The sequence below is a fragment of the Alexandromys fortis genome, unplaced genomic scaffold (genome assembly GCF_014885135.2).
Source record: "Alexandromys fortis isolate MF-2015 unplaced genomic scaffold, M_Fortis_MF-2015_v1.1 scaffold_1, whole genome shotgun sequence".
Lineage (NCBI taxonomy): Eukaryota > Metazoa > Chordata > Mammalia > Rodentia > Cricetidae > Alexandromys > Alexandromys fortis.
Genome location: NW_026067927.1, coordinates 30,756,332 through 30,769,368, shown reverse-complemented (window position 1 = coordinate 30,769,368; position 13,037 = coordinate 30,756,332). Strand labels below are relative to the sequence as shown.

The following is a 13,037-nucleotide window of genomic DNA, read 5'->3' as shown; positions in this document are numbered from 1 at the left end:
CTGACTGAAACTTTCCAACAAACCCCCTCCTCCTCCCACTTTTGAATCTCTTGTGTGTGTGTGTGACCCACTGGGTTTAATTAGGGATTTTATATGAACATAGTCTATCTTTTTTTGTTTGTTTGAGGTATCGTCACTCACTGAACCTAGAGCTCATTGGTTAAGTGTCTTAGATGGTTGGCCAATGAGCTCCAGGGATCCTCTCTTTCATGCTAGAGTTGAAAGCCAAATAGGTGGTAGTGTGCCCAGCTTTTGTGTGGGTGCAGGGGGTCCAGTTTTAGTTCCTCATGTCTGAGCATCAAGTACTTGAACCACTTATCTCTCTCCGTTGCCCCTAACACCAACCTTGCTTTAGGTGAAGGAAGATTTGATCTCAGGTCTGCTGGTCTGAGGCCATTCTGTACCATTTGCGGTGGGATCAAGAGTACTGAACTTAGAAATAGCTCTTACTACCAAATTCTAACGTACTAAGTACCTGCTCTGATTCAAGAAAGGATTCCTAAATAAAAAAATGAATAAGGACACACACACAGAGGAAGACTTCCACACAGACAAAAATTCTTAGAAGATAAAACTCTCACGAATACGTGGCTTCTATCTTGCTTTTGACTGAGTCGCAGGAGGAATTGTGGGTGGGGAGTACATAAAGACAGGACAGGATGGAAGGTGCTAGACTTAACTTGATACTTCTTACTTTACAAGAAGAGTGTGTGTCCTGGTTAGCTTTTGGTCAGCTCAATACAAGCTAGAGTTACCTGAGAAGAGGATGCTTAATTGAGAAAATGCTCCCCTCAGAGTGTCTGTAGGCAAGAGCATGTTCTTGATTGATGATTGATGGGAGAGGGCCCAGTCAACTGGGAACAGCATCAGCCACTGAGCCAGATGGTCCTAGGTGCTTTGTAAAAGCAGGCTGAGCAAGCCGGTAAGCATCATTTCTCCATGCTTCTGCTTCAATTCCTGCCTTGAGATTCCTGCCTTGAGTTCCTGTCTGGACTTCTCTGCCTAATGACTATACACTGTGATGGAGGTGGGTCTTGTAATAATAAAGAAACTGCCTCGGCCCTCATAGGACAGAAAATTAGGTAGGCGGAGTAGACAGAAGAGAATTCTGGGAGAAGGAAGCTTAGTGAGAGAGTGAGTCGCCATGATGCTCCCACTCCAGACAGACGCAGGTTAAGATCCTCCCTGGTAAGCCAGCTCATGGGCTACACAGAATATTAGAAATGGGTTAGAACAATATGTAAGAGCTAGCCAATAAGAAACTGGAACTAGCCGGGCCAGGCAGTGTTTGAAAGAATACAGTTTCTGTGTAATTATTTCTGGGTATAAACTAGCCATGCGGGCGGCTGGGTGCCGGGGACGCAGCCCCGCAGCTCCTAATTCAACAACACTGGTGTGTTAAAAAAAAAACCCTATTCTTCTGAAGTTGCTTTTGGCCATGGTGTTTTATCACAGCAACGGAAAGAACAGTGTGAAAAAACCAAAATCTACCACAGCAATCCTAGTAACAGATTTGCATCTTTGTTTGGCAAGACTACACACTTGATTACTCCAGTGCTGGTTCCAGTATGCTCTTTATGAGTCTAAAGGGATTATTAATATGCTGCATTTGAATCCTGGAGTCACGGTAGTTTCTAGCAAGATGTTGAAAGCTTGGAGCACATTTGTGTTCATAAAAATGACCATCTAAGCCGGGCGATGGTGGCGCACGCCTTTAATCCCAGCACTCGGGAGGCAGAGACTAGGCGGATCTCTGTGAGTTCGAGGCCAGCCTGGTCTACAAGAGCTAGTTCCAGGACAGGCTCCAAAACCACAGAGAAACCCTGTCTCGAAAAGCCAAAAAAAAAAAAAATGACCATCTATTAATTTAATGCAATAGCAGGAGCAAGCTGGGCCGAGAAGGGGAAAAAGAAGATGGGAGAAATGAGGTGGGGGATGATATATTATATCTTAAACTCATACGTGGGACCATGAAGGTCTGAGCTAGTACGCATGGCAATCTGCCTCCACCCCAGCGTGACCTCAGAAAGGGTAAATTCCAATGAGGGTCTATTGAGCAAGAGGGAGATATTTGACAAGATTGAGTAAGGCTGGGACCTTTTTGGGATCAATGCATTGATCAGACTCTACCTAAGCTCCACAGCTGGGCAAAGTCTTTCCTCAGGAGACATGTTATTGATTGTGATTCTGGGGAGACTGGTGAGAATTCACTCTCTGTTTGATACTAAACACAGAGACAATTATTTATGAAGGGCTTCCAGACACAGAAGCAGTGGTGGAGCTACTCATTTGCCACGTTATTAGAGACGGAATGTTATGTTATGGCGAGAATCCTCCCATCAACCTAGGGTTTAATGCCATCTTCAAGCCAGGGTTGACGAGGGCAAGGTTCACTGTTAGTTTCAGTCACTTCATTTCTTTTGCAGCGTGGAGGACGGAAGCCAGGGCCTTTGGCGTGCTGGCTGATGACTCTACCATTAACTCATACCCCGTATTTGCAGCCCACATTTTTGTTATTTGAAAATACTCTCGGTTTTCATGATTGAAATGAACGGTTCTTCTATAGCAAATGAAGTCACCAGGCCAACGTTCTTCCAGTCTCTTATGACATGCTATGTCATGCCTTTTCTATCTCCTAATGCACCGTTTCTTCCCTTAACTCTCTGAAGATCTGTATGTTCCACCACCAGAGGCTGAGACAGGCTCCTTCTTGTGCTGTTCCTACATAAGTCTGAGATATAGCATCACCCACCTGGTCCCCTGGACAAATCTTACGCGTGACTTCACTCTGGCTGATCAGTCATGGTGATGTGGTCACCAGCCACAGCTCTTTTTCTGGGCTTGATAATGCCCCAGTATTCTCCTCTGGCTGTGCCAATTTGTCATACGCCAAGCTGCCTAGGCTGAGGGCCAGGAGGATGCGAGGTGTCCTGTGACTGGTGTGTTCTGGTCTTTGGTGTGTGGGAGCTCTTTAGCAAGGGCCAGCTGGTACTTCCTTAGTTAGGGAGGGGAGGCACAGCCTGCAGGCAGACAGCAGTTAAAATGGCCATTTTTTTTCAGTTCACTACAATCAAGCCTTTTCTTTGTGGCTCGTTTTTGGTAACACTGCCTTCCCAGAGACTCCTTGGCTGTATCTACCCAGGATGAAAGTGATGCCTTAGGCACTTGGGAAGAGGCTGGGAGGCGACTGAGAATTCTCTGACTCCACCTTCCACTGTGTTTCACTTCTATCAAAAGTCTCCCTTTCTTTCTGGAGGGGAAAGTCCCGGAACTGGGTGGGATTGCCCCAGGGAGCCAGAATAGCAGGGTTTAGAACTGCTTTCTCACAATGTCCTTATTTTGAGTCACAGGGAGGGGAATGAGGCTTAAAACAACAGCTTTTTAAAATCTATCCTAATGTTGAACCATGGTTTAAATCAGGGTTGTCTATGTCTGTATTAGGTGTAAGGGAACCTGGGCTTTGCATGTGGATGTCAGACCAGGACTCAGAAAGTGGTCAGAATGACTATTTTCTAAGTTCTAGCTTAGGGGTGGGATGGAGTCTTAGGATTAGTTTTCCGTTGAAGGGAGCTGCGGGTCTGCTTTCTGCCACCCGGCTCCCGGCCGCCTAGCTAGCTTATGCTCCGAAATAACAACACACAAATTGTATTCATTTAAACACTGCTTGGCCCATTAGCTCTAGCCTCTTACTGGCTAACTCTCATATCTTGCTAACCCATATCTAATAATCCGTGTAGCACCATGAGGTGGTGGCTTACCCGAAGATTCTAGCGTACTTCCATCTTGGGCTGGAGCTTCATCTCGTCTGCCCTGGAGAGGAGCGGCATGGCATCTGCTTTCCGCTTCTTCCCAGCATTCTGTTCTGTCTACTCAACCTACCTATGTTCTAACCTATCAGGCCAAGCAGTTTCTTTATTAATTAACCCATGAAAGCAACAGATTGATATATGACACTCCCACATCAGTTTGCCCAAGCTGTGCCTTCCTCCTGGTTTCCCTCAGGGAGACTGGAGAAGGGTGCTTCTCTCCTGATTTCTGGGACCAGAGAACAAAGGGGGACACCTTCTTTTGTGCTAGGTGAGCTCTCTTGTTCTCCTTCAACAAACAGGTAGAAGAGCATTTTTGGCATCTCCTTCTTATTGTTCTTTTTCAAGCTCCCAGAAAGTGGAAGGGAAGGAAAGAGGGGGAAAATTCTGGGCCCCTCAGAGAGCTCCTTCCCACAGATGTCTGTTCTATTATCAAGAGGTCAAGTGAGTTATCTTGTCTAGACCTAGAGCTGACAGTTTATAGTTTTAAAAGACCCCAGGATCATGGCTGTTGGGAGAAAGGTGACATTTAAAGGGCCTATTGGGCAAGAGGAATCACTGGCACCATGTGAGCATTAGCACTGATAAAGAGAGAATTAAAACTCAGCTTGCTGAGATAATCCGTAGGACCCACCTCCCACCATGGGGTTGCTGAGGGTAACTGGTTACTCATTCCTTTCTGCCAGGTCTTGAGCTGGGATGGCGCCCAGTGAGCCAGGAAAGTAAATGACCTTGGATCTGGAACAGAAGGGAAGTGGCCTTCATGGTCTAACCTGTCTTGAGTGACACCAGAGAAAGACAGGCAAGAGTGTGGAGAGAGGGAGAGTGCCGAGGAGGGCCGGGTGCCACTGAGATGTTTCTGGCGCTGGAGCAGCTGGCATCCTGCTCTATTGAGATTGGCTGGCCCAGGAGGACCCTAATTACCGCACAACTGCTGCCTTCATAATCACAGTGATAGCAGCAGTGTGGGCCGGAAGGAGATGCGAGATGGATCTGGTGACGGCTGCGGAGGACGCCGGAATCATTGTTCTTTGCCCTGGCTTCAAACAAGCGGCTGGTGCCAGCTGCCTGCTAAGTTTGAAACAGCTGTCCCCAAGAAGGGGCCAACCCTTCCTGCCTCCTCTCCAGAGTAGATAACCAGCCTCAGCCATCAGGTCTGTCTGTATGTCCTTGGGTCATGGCAGAGGCCCCAAACCCTCTCACCATGCCAGTAGGGTGCAGCCTTGGGGACCCTTAGGACTATTTACTCCAGGAGAGGTCAGAGGAGAATTCAAAAGTATGGAAGGAGGGCATGGAGAGCGGGGCTGGAAAAGAAACTTTAAAGACCACAGAAATGATACCACTGAGGAAGTGTCCTGACAGCAAAGAGAAGGACCACAAATTCATTAGTTAGGCAACCCCTCCTACTAAAAAAAAAAAAAAAAATCCAGAAAAAACACAGGTATTTCCTCGTAGTCTCCAATATATGTGTGTGCGTGCGCTTGCACATGCATCTGTGTGTAAGTGAATATGTCTGCATGCATGTGTGTGTGTGTATGTGTGTGTGTGCACATGTGCATAGGTGCACATGCATGCGTGCATGTGTGTGTGATTTTCTTTTGCTTTTGGACAAAGTCTCAGGTTTATGGTGAACACGAGAGCCTTTGAGGACAGCTCTCTGTGGGGTCTGAGATTCACACGAGGGCTGGTAGAAATGGAAGGAAGCAGGAAGGAGTGGGAAGAGTGCTGAGAAGGGTGCAAACCCCTCTTTGATTTGTCCGTTTTGTGATTGGTTCTCAGGAAGATGCTGGGACTGATCAGGGTCAGGGACTCTGTAATGAGGCAGCCATTGTATCCTCTCCAAGTCCTTTGTTGGCTTTCTGACTTCTGGGTACTAAGGCGACCTCTGGAAGAAGAAACAACATAGCAGAGTCATTGGCTGATCACGGTCCTCTTGGGAATTTGGTGACTAGTTATGACATAGCGGAGAGCCATGCCAAACTGACCTGCCATGCCGCTGTTCAGGGTGGGCACACAGCGGGAGAAACCTGGAGACTCAGAATTTCCTGGCTCGGATTCCTCTTTGTGTAGCCGCCCACCGGCTTTATTGAGTGTCTGCCTCCAGTGCACCACACAATGTCATATGTGAAATCTTATGTTAAGCCAGGTTTATTCTTCCTTTGTAGACCAGGCTGGCTTCAAACTCACAGAAATCCATCTGCCTCTGCCTCCTGAGTGCTGGGATTAAAGGCGTGCGCCACCACTGCCAGCTAAGCTCGGTCTATTTCCTTCTGAGTCCTTCAGGATGCCAGGGGCAGCTCTAGATTCTGAATATTTTCAGTTGCTTCACAAGACAGCAGGGGCAGTATTGAGTGTGGCATCTACTATTTATTATTATTATTATTATTGATTTAGAGGCAGCTTCTATCACTAGTTTCAGCTAAACTGGCAGGTCAATGGACCTCAGGAGTCCTTCTGTTTCTACCTCCCCAGTGCTGGGGCACAGGACACTGGACTGGGTTCTGATGATTGAAGTCAGGCTCTCTCAACTGCAAGGCCAACACATTATCAAATGAGCCATCACCCCCAACCCTTTTCATATCCCTTAACTGCATCAAGTGGCCATGCTGAGTGCTTGACTGACGTCATCTAAGATTATTATGCTTGCAGGGAGATCAGATGGCCTAATGCTGAACTCTCCAGATGTATCTCTATCACTAAACAAATCATGGCTCCACCTGAAAAATCATGTGGTTACTTCCTAGGCTGCCTTCTATTTGCTATTTGTATATCTTTTCAACACACGTATACACATTTTTGTCAGAGAAGACATACTGAGTAAATCAGGGTTAACTTGGTTATGTGTAAATTTTTAAGCAACAAACAATAGATGTTATCTGAGCTAGCATACAACATAGATTACTATGTAGATATTACTATTACTAATCTTTCTTGTGAGAGGATGCTCCACATATGGTATGAAGTATCAAGATGAGAACACGAGACCACATACCATGATGACCTCCTATCTGGGGAAATATACAGAAGAATAAGAAACTCTACAGAGAATGTGCTAAACTGTGAACTAGTAAGTACATGTTGGAAGTGAGACTCCAGGTGAGTTTTCTTTCTAGACAAACACTTTCTATAATCAATATGTACAATTTTTATAATCAGAACATTTTTAGGAGAATAGTTATGAAGTGAGTCACTGATGTGGCATTGGATGTAAGCAGCTCAGTTACACATGATGGCAAAGTGAAATACTTTCAGAGTCAGGCTCTTGGTTAGGAAGGTACCTCTATTGTGAGATATGAGGAGGGACCCACAAGAAGAGACACAGGGATTTTGATGGTGAACCAGAGCCATGGATGTCAAGATAAAACATGAGCCATTGACAAGTCCCCAGCGATATGAAACAGCATGCAAGGTCTCTACATCTCTGCCTCTATCATCTGTCTGCCTGCCTGCCTGTCTGTCTGCCTGCCAGCCTGTCTGTCTGCCTGTGTGTTTGCCCATCTCTGCACTGTCTTCCTTCCTTGTGTGTGAGCATGCGGAGACCAGATTGATGTTGGGTGTCTTCTATTGCTCTCCACATTAAGTTCCCAGCAGCACCCCCCGCCCCACAGAAGTCCCTGGTTCAGTAGTGCAGCTGACCAGTGAGCCCCAAGGTCTGCCTGACTCTGCCTTCACCTCCAGAGCCAGTACATACCCTTAACTAGTTTGACTAGTTTGACTAGTGGGTTCTGGGGAACCTCAGACCCTTCTGCTTGCACACCAGGTACTTTAACCTCTGAGCCCTCTTTCAGCCCCTCGAATGGATCAGAATTTCTAGGGTAGAGTTATCCCAGTCATCACCCACACTTTGGCAAAGTCAGTGAATTCTGTTATTGTTATTGGAGTTTTCATGACCCAAATTGCCCAGCTCAGGAGAAGCTTAGTCCAGAATTTGAATCCGTGTCAAGTAAAATTTCTGTTAGGGCTTTAAATGATACAGTGTGTTGAGACATGAGATTTTCAGTTATCTGTTCTCCTACCAATATTAAAAAAATAGACATGAGAAGAAAATAAACACAAAGACATTTAATCAGTTACATGGACCGGGTTGATTTTCCCCCATTGGGTAATGCTCTTCAAAAAGTCCTTGGAGAATTTAAGCTGAATTAATAATTGTCAATTCAGAGCCACAGAACAGCAGTTCCAGCCTGTTACAAAACCCAGTCTCATGGCACAGGAGTGAGAAATCAATTTGTAACCAAAATTTCATTTGTTTATTACCCAAACAAATGGGAAAGCAGGGTTGGAGAGTATGTCAATGTGGTTAGTAGTGATTTTTTTGGCTCCTATTTTCCCTTAGTAATTGAAGGGTTGGATCTGAGATATTTCTAATTGTAAAAGCCAAATCCATGACTCCGACAATGAAACACATATCAGAACTTGCTGCTGTCAATCACTGGACTTAAACGTGGGGTAAGAGAAGGACTCCACTTCGGACAATAATTGGAATTTTAGTTACCCAAATGCCCAGCTCAGGAGAAGCTTAGTCCAGAGTTTGGATCCTTGTCAAATACGGTTTCTGTCAGGGCTTTAAGTGATTCAGTGTGTGGAGACACGAGATTTTCTAATTCATGAGTTCAGAGGGTTTTTCTATTTTTTCAGATATCTTTTTTTCTTTCAGCTTTTCTTTGTTTTAGATGATATCATTTATACTGGGACCAACAAGAAAAAATGAGCACACAGGGATTATCTGTGGTTAAAAGGCAGTGTTACTAGATGTCTATTTTGGGTTGAAGCATTACTAGACTAAGTATGGCATACTAAAAAAAAAATCCGTAGATTTAGTTGAAGTCTGTACTTTATCTCTTACCTGCTGTGGGGTGTTGGGAAGTCACTTAACTTTCATATTCTCTCCTATTGACCCCTTGCGTGGGGAGAACGGTCCACATTCCAGCTCAAGGTACAGAACTGAGTTAAACAATCACCTCTTTTATTTCTACAGAGCACCTACCCCTGTATTGCCATTGCATTTATCACTGCACAATTTATATCATAGACAGGCTTGCTTTAAAATGTCTGTAAATGCAAATAAGAAATAAATTCCCAGATACAGAGCTCGTTCAGTATTGCAGCTGTGTGCAGGCAGTGCCCAGCATGCAGGGTCTGATCAATATACATTTGTTGGAAAGACAGATTCTTCCCTAGGATAAAAACACGAGAAGGACAATGTGCTGTAACCTGGCGGTTAGGCTTGATTTTTTTTGGTTTGTTTGTTTGTTTGTTTTTTTCGAGACAGGGTTTCTCTGTAGCTTTGGAGCCTGTCCTGGAACTAGCTCTGTAGACCAGGCTGGTCTCAAACTCCCAGAGATCTGCCTGCCTCTGCCTCCCGAGTGCTGGGATTAAAGGCGTGCGCCACCATCGCCTGGCGAGGCTTGATTTTTGGGATCTGTAGATGCAATCCCATGTTAACATTTGTAGTTGTGCAACTGTGGGTGAGTTCATTAGCTGCTTAGGGCGTCTTCCACTCTACCCTCGTCATAGGTAACAGTGCTTAACTTGAAGTTATGAGAATTTAAAGATACTATTTCCACCAGGGAGTGGTGGCGCACGCCTTTAATCCCAGCACTCGGGAGGCAGAGGCAGGCAGATCTCTGGGAGTCTGAGGCCAGCCTGGTCTACAAGAGCTAGTTCCAGGACAGGCTCCAAAGCTACAGAGAAACCCTGTCTCAAAAAACCGTATATGTAAAGTAGTAAAGCAACTGAGCCGGGGTCTGTGCTCATTGTCACCTGTTAGCTCCAAGTTTTTATTACTTAGTGCTCAGACGCATCTTTCTCAGCTAGGGTGGATTAAAAAATGATGTCATTGAAAAGGGATAATGACAAAAGTTTTCTATCATGTCACACAAAATACCATCTCCTAATACTTTAGATTTGTGGCATGGCTGTGTTTGCATGCTTACATTTTGGGGGAGAGGAGAGCACGTGGAATGAAGACTTCAATAGCAGGATTCTTGCTGTCTGAGTGCATGGCACTAAGTGCCAACCAGGGCGAGGCTAGCCAAGGGGAAGTAGCTGAGGAATTACTTTTGAACATTACAGGTTGGCGGGACCCAGCAGGGCATCATGGCTCTGGCAGCAGTGAAGTGTTGTTGGAGCCACCGGCTAATGGGGGAAAAGGTGAGGACTGGTGTCCTGAGCTTCTATGGCCTTAGCAGGATGCTTGGCCCTAGATGGCCCTTGCTGCCTGAGACCTATGCAAACCCCATAGACAAAGGAGATTATGGCTGTAGAACAAGAAATGCAGGGGGCTAACATGTCTTGGGATTCTCTATTTATTTGACTTGTTAAAAAAATTATGGCCTCGTTGAGTCATTAAAACTACCATGGAAATGGGCATTTTGTTTACTGAATAAAGACCCGAGGCTGAGGAAAGTTGGGTGACTCACTAAGGGTCCTTAGCAAGTTCTGTCCAGATGGAAGCAGGTCCTCTCTCATTCGGAGGAGGCAGTGGGAGTCGGAGCTGGTGAAGAGCTCAGCAGTGAGATGGGACAGGCCCTGGAGCAGCAGAGGCTGCAGCAACAAGGGGAGGGCCCCTTAAGGGATTGCCTTTCCAGGGGGCCCTTGCATGCTTCTTAGCATCTCAACTGGGCAGAGCCTAAAGGGAAGGACCTAGAAGCTGATAGAGAAGCAGTGTCTGGGAATGACCTCTGACCTGCCCTGGCTTGTCATGTCATGTTGTGTTGTGTGTGTCATGTAGATGTTCCTCACTGCTGAAGATCTGGGCCAGGGCAGTGGGCTGTGGAAACGACTGGGTTGGTTCTGAAATCATCATCTGCTTTTTCTCGGAAAACTGCTTAGTTTTACTTCATGACCTCCCCCATATACACCCACACTTCCCATAGAGGGCAGTGATACTGGCCACAGTGACTTCAAAGTAACACCACTGACCTCTGCTTGAAAGAGTGGGAAGAGATGGTGGAGATGTGGACCGAGAATTACTCTGTGGCCTAGCCTGTAGACCCTGGAGAAGGTCAGAAGGGGATGCATGCGTTAGGAGTGGGCTCCCAGGGTGGACAAATATCACAGAAGCTGTCCACCTGGAAGACATGGGTGTGTAAGAAGTCACATCCAGTAAACATGGGAAGCAAAGAGATTTATACAAGGGGATTGCCCTCACGGTGGCCTCCATGGTCATATTTGAATACATTCCGGTAGTGTTCATGTCAACTGTACAGTATAGTGAGAGTCACATTAATAAATATAATTTGTTAAAAGGGGGCTATGGGGCAAACAAAGTCACAGAACTGGGTCCAAAGGAGCTGAGAACCAACCACACCCTGCTTCATGCCGCCTGATCCATTCTTCACAACCCAAGAGAGTATATAGCTTCTGTCTGTGTCCTTTTAAGAGACCACATCTGCAGACAAGAAGCCATGCCCCAAGGCTGGTACCCCAGGGCTATTGGCAGAATGAATTCCCACAGCAGCACAGAGGAAACTTCTGCTTTGAAGCTCAGATTAGAAAATAGTTTGGAGGAATACTTAGGGCATGGGTTCTGAGTCTCGTCTGCATCCAACCTGTTTCTAATGCCTTTTAACTTTGCTTTGTCTTAGTAAATTTATCTAAATTCCTAAATTTTAGCTTCTCAAAATCACAATGCCTGGAAGATTAAATAATTATGTAGGTTCTACTTAGGATCCTGCCACGCTTTGGAAGAACTGTTGAATGCATCCGCTGGCATTGTTACTCTAATGGATAAAAGCTTTATATCACTATTAAAATAGAGATTTTAATACTTTGAAGATTGACTTGTCAAATCAAACCATTTCCCCTGATGCCCACTGTGCATAGCACTTCCTCTCTATAAGGAATTAGGGAAGTAAACGACAAAAACTGACCATTAGATCTAGAGTTAAAAGCCCTGATATCTACAGCAGCTCAATTTTGGAGAAGTCTATTGTCCATCAGTCTCAATTTTTCTTTCCTCCTCTCCACAAGGGATTGTCGAATTAAATCTAGGCTGGCAAGTGTGCGTGAGTTACTGGGAACCTGCCTCCTGTGACCAGGGAAGGCATAGCTAATCGATAGCAGCGCCTTCCCTGCCGTTTGTCATTCGGCTCAACCCTGCAGGCCAGGATGTCATCATCAGTTGGTTGTGTTGGCAAAGAAAATAAAGCCAGTTTCCCACCTGCTTATTGTCTGTTCTCTGTGGTCCCTTCTCCTTTCACACATTTCTGATTTAACGGCTTAGAGATGAGTGGCTGGGATGATTTTTGTAGATTTAGTATGGTTGCCCTGGGATGTGTCCAGAAAGCCAAAGGAGACAGGAGAGCTTTCTTTAGAATCAGGGTAGTTTAATCTCTCCCCGAGGGTCTCCCGTTTCAGTGTTGGTATGAAATCTGATTAAATCATACGGTCATTAGTTAAGCATGTCAGTCAAACATGTGTCTGGAGACCAGCGTTCAGGCCTGAAGCCTGGATTTCCTGCTTCCAGTTTTAAGGGAACCAGCCACTAGAGCCACCACAGCCACCATCTAGGAATCTCCTGTTAAGAACCACATCATCCCAAAGAATACTGGCTAGAAGTGGCTGTGACTTATTTGTAACAAGTCCGTAGAAACTCAACATTTGGCTGATCTCTGTGGGTCTTGAACAGATGAGTGTGTGCTAAATGAAGGGTCAGTTGGAGACTTTGCTTGAGGCCTTTGCCTGGCTATTTCTATGTGGTCTCTCGGTCTGGCCTTCATGGTGATCTCAAGACAGATTTTCTTAAAGATCAAGTTGTCATATATGGATATTTATTGAGCTTCTGATTGACATCACATTGTCCAGAGTAAATCACATGACCAAATCCAGGCTGCCTGTTGGCGATGACTGTGGTAGTGTGTGCCGGGAGAAGTGATTCACCGGGGATGTCACTTCTGTAACCATCTACCCTATTACACTTATCACTGTCCCTTTCTTACCTGGTTATGGTAAGAAACCATAGCTATGCATGGTGGCGATGATGGGGCTTAAGTTTTCACAGAAAAGCCAGATTTTAACAAAAAAAATATATCTATGATATGGAATAATAAAGGCTGTATAGTGGTTTGTGCATGGAAGACCTCTAATATATAATATTGAATGGCTTGATAAATGAATTAAATTACCAGTAGAGAGTTTGCAATACCACCTATGAGAATACTATAAACTGAAGTTCTTCACAAAGTGCTTACCATAAAAGTATGTATGTATGTATGTAAAATGGTCTAT

The 13,037-nt window shown here is 45.3% G+C and overlaps 1 long non-coding RNA gene across 8 annotated transcripts in view; it reads left to right on the top strand.

Annotated features, from left to right (window-relative positions):
• Window positions 1-1,145: 1,145 nt before the first annotated feature.
• LOC126502641 (uncharacterized) overlaps window positions 1,146-13,037 on the top strand; it is a 503,616-nt gene continuing 491,724 nt past the window's right edge. For 3 of the 8 annotated variants that reach the window (XR_007591992.1, XR_007591996.1, XR_007591998.1), the window contains exon 1: window positions 8,121-8,255. This is a non-coding gene — a long non-coding RNA (uncharacterized lncRNA). Of the gene's footprint in view, window positions 1,189-3,975; window positions 4,078-8,116; window positions 8,256-13,037 lie in introns of those variants that run through there. The other 5 variants (XR_007591995.1, XR_007591997.1, XR_007591994.1 and 2 more) reach the window with 5 other exon arrangements.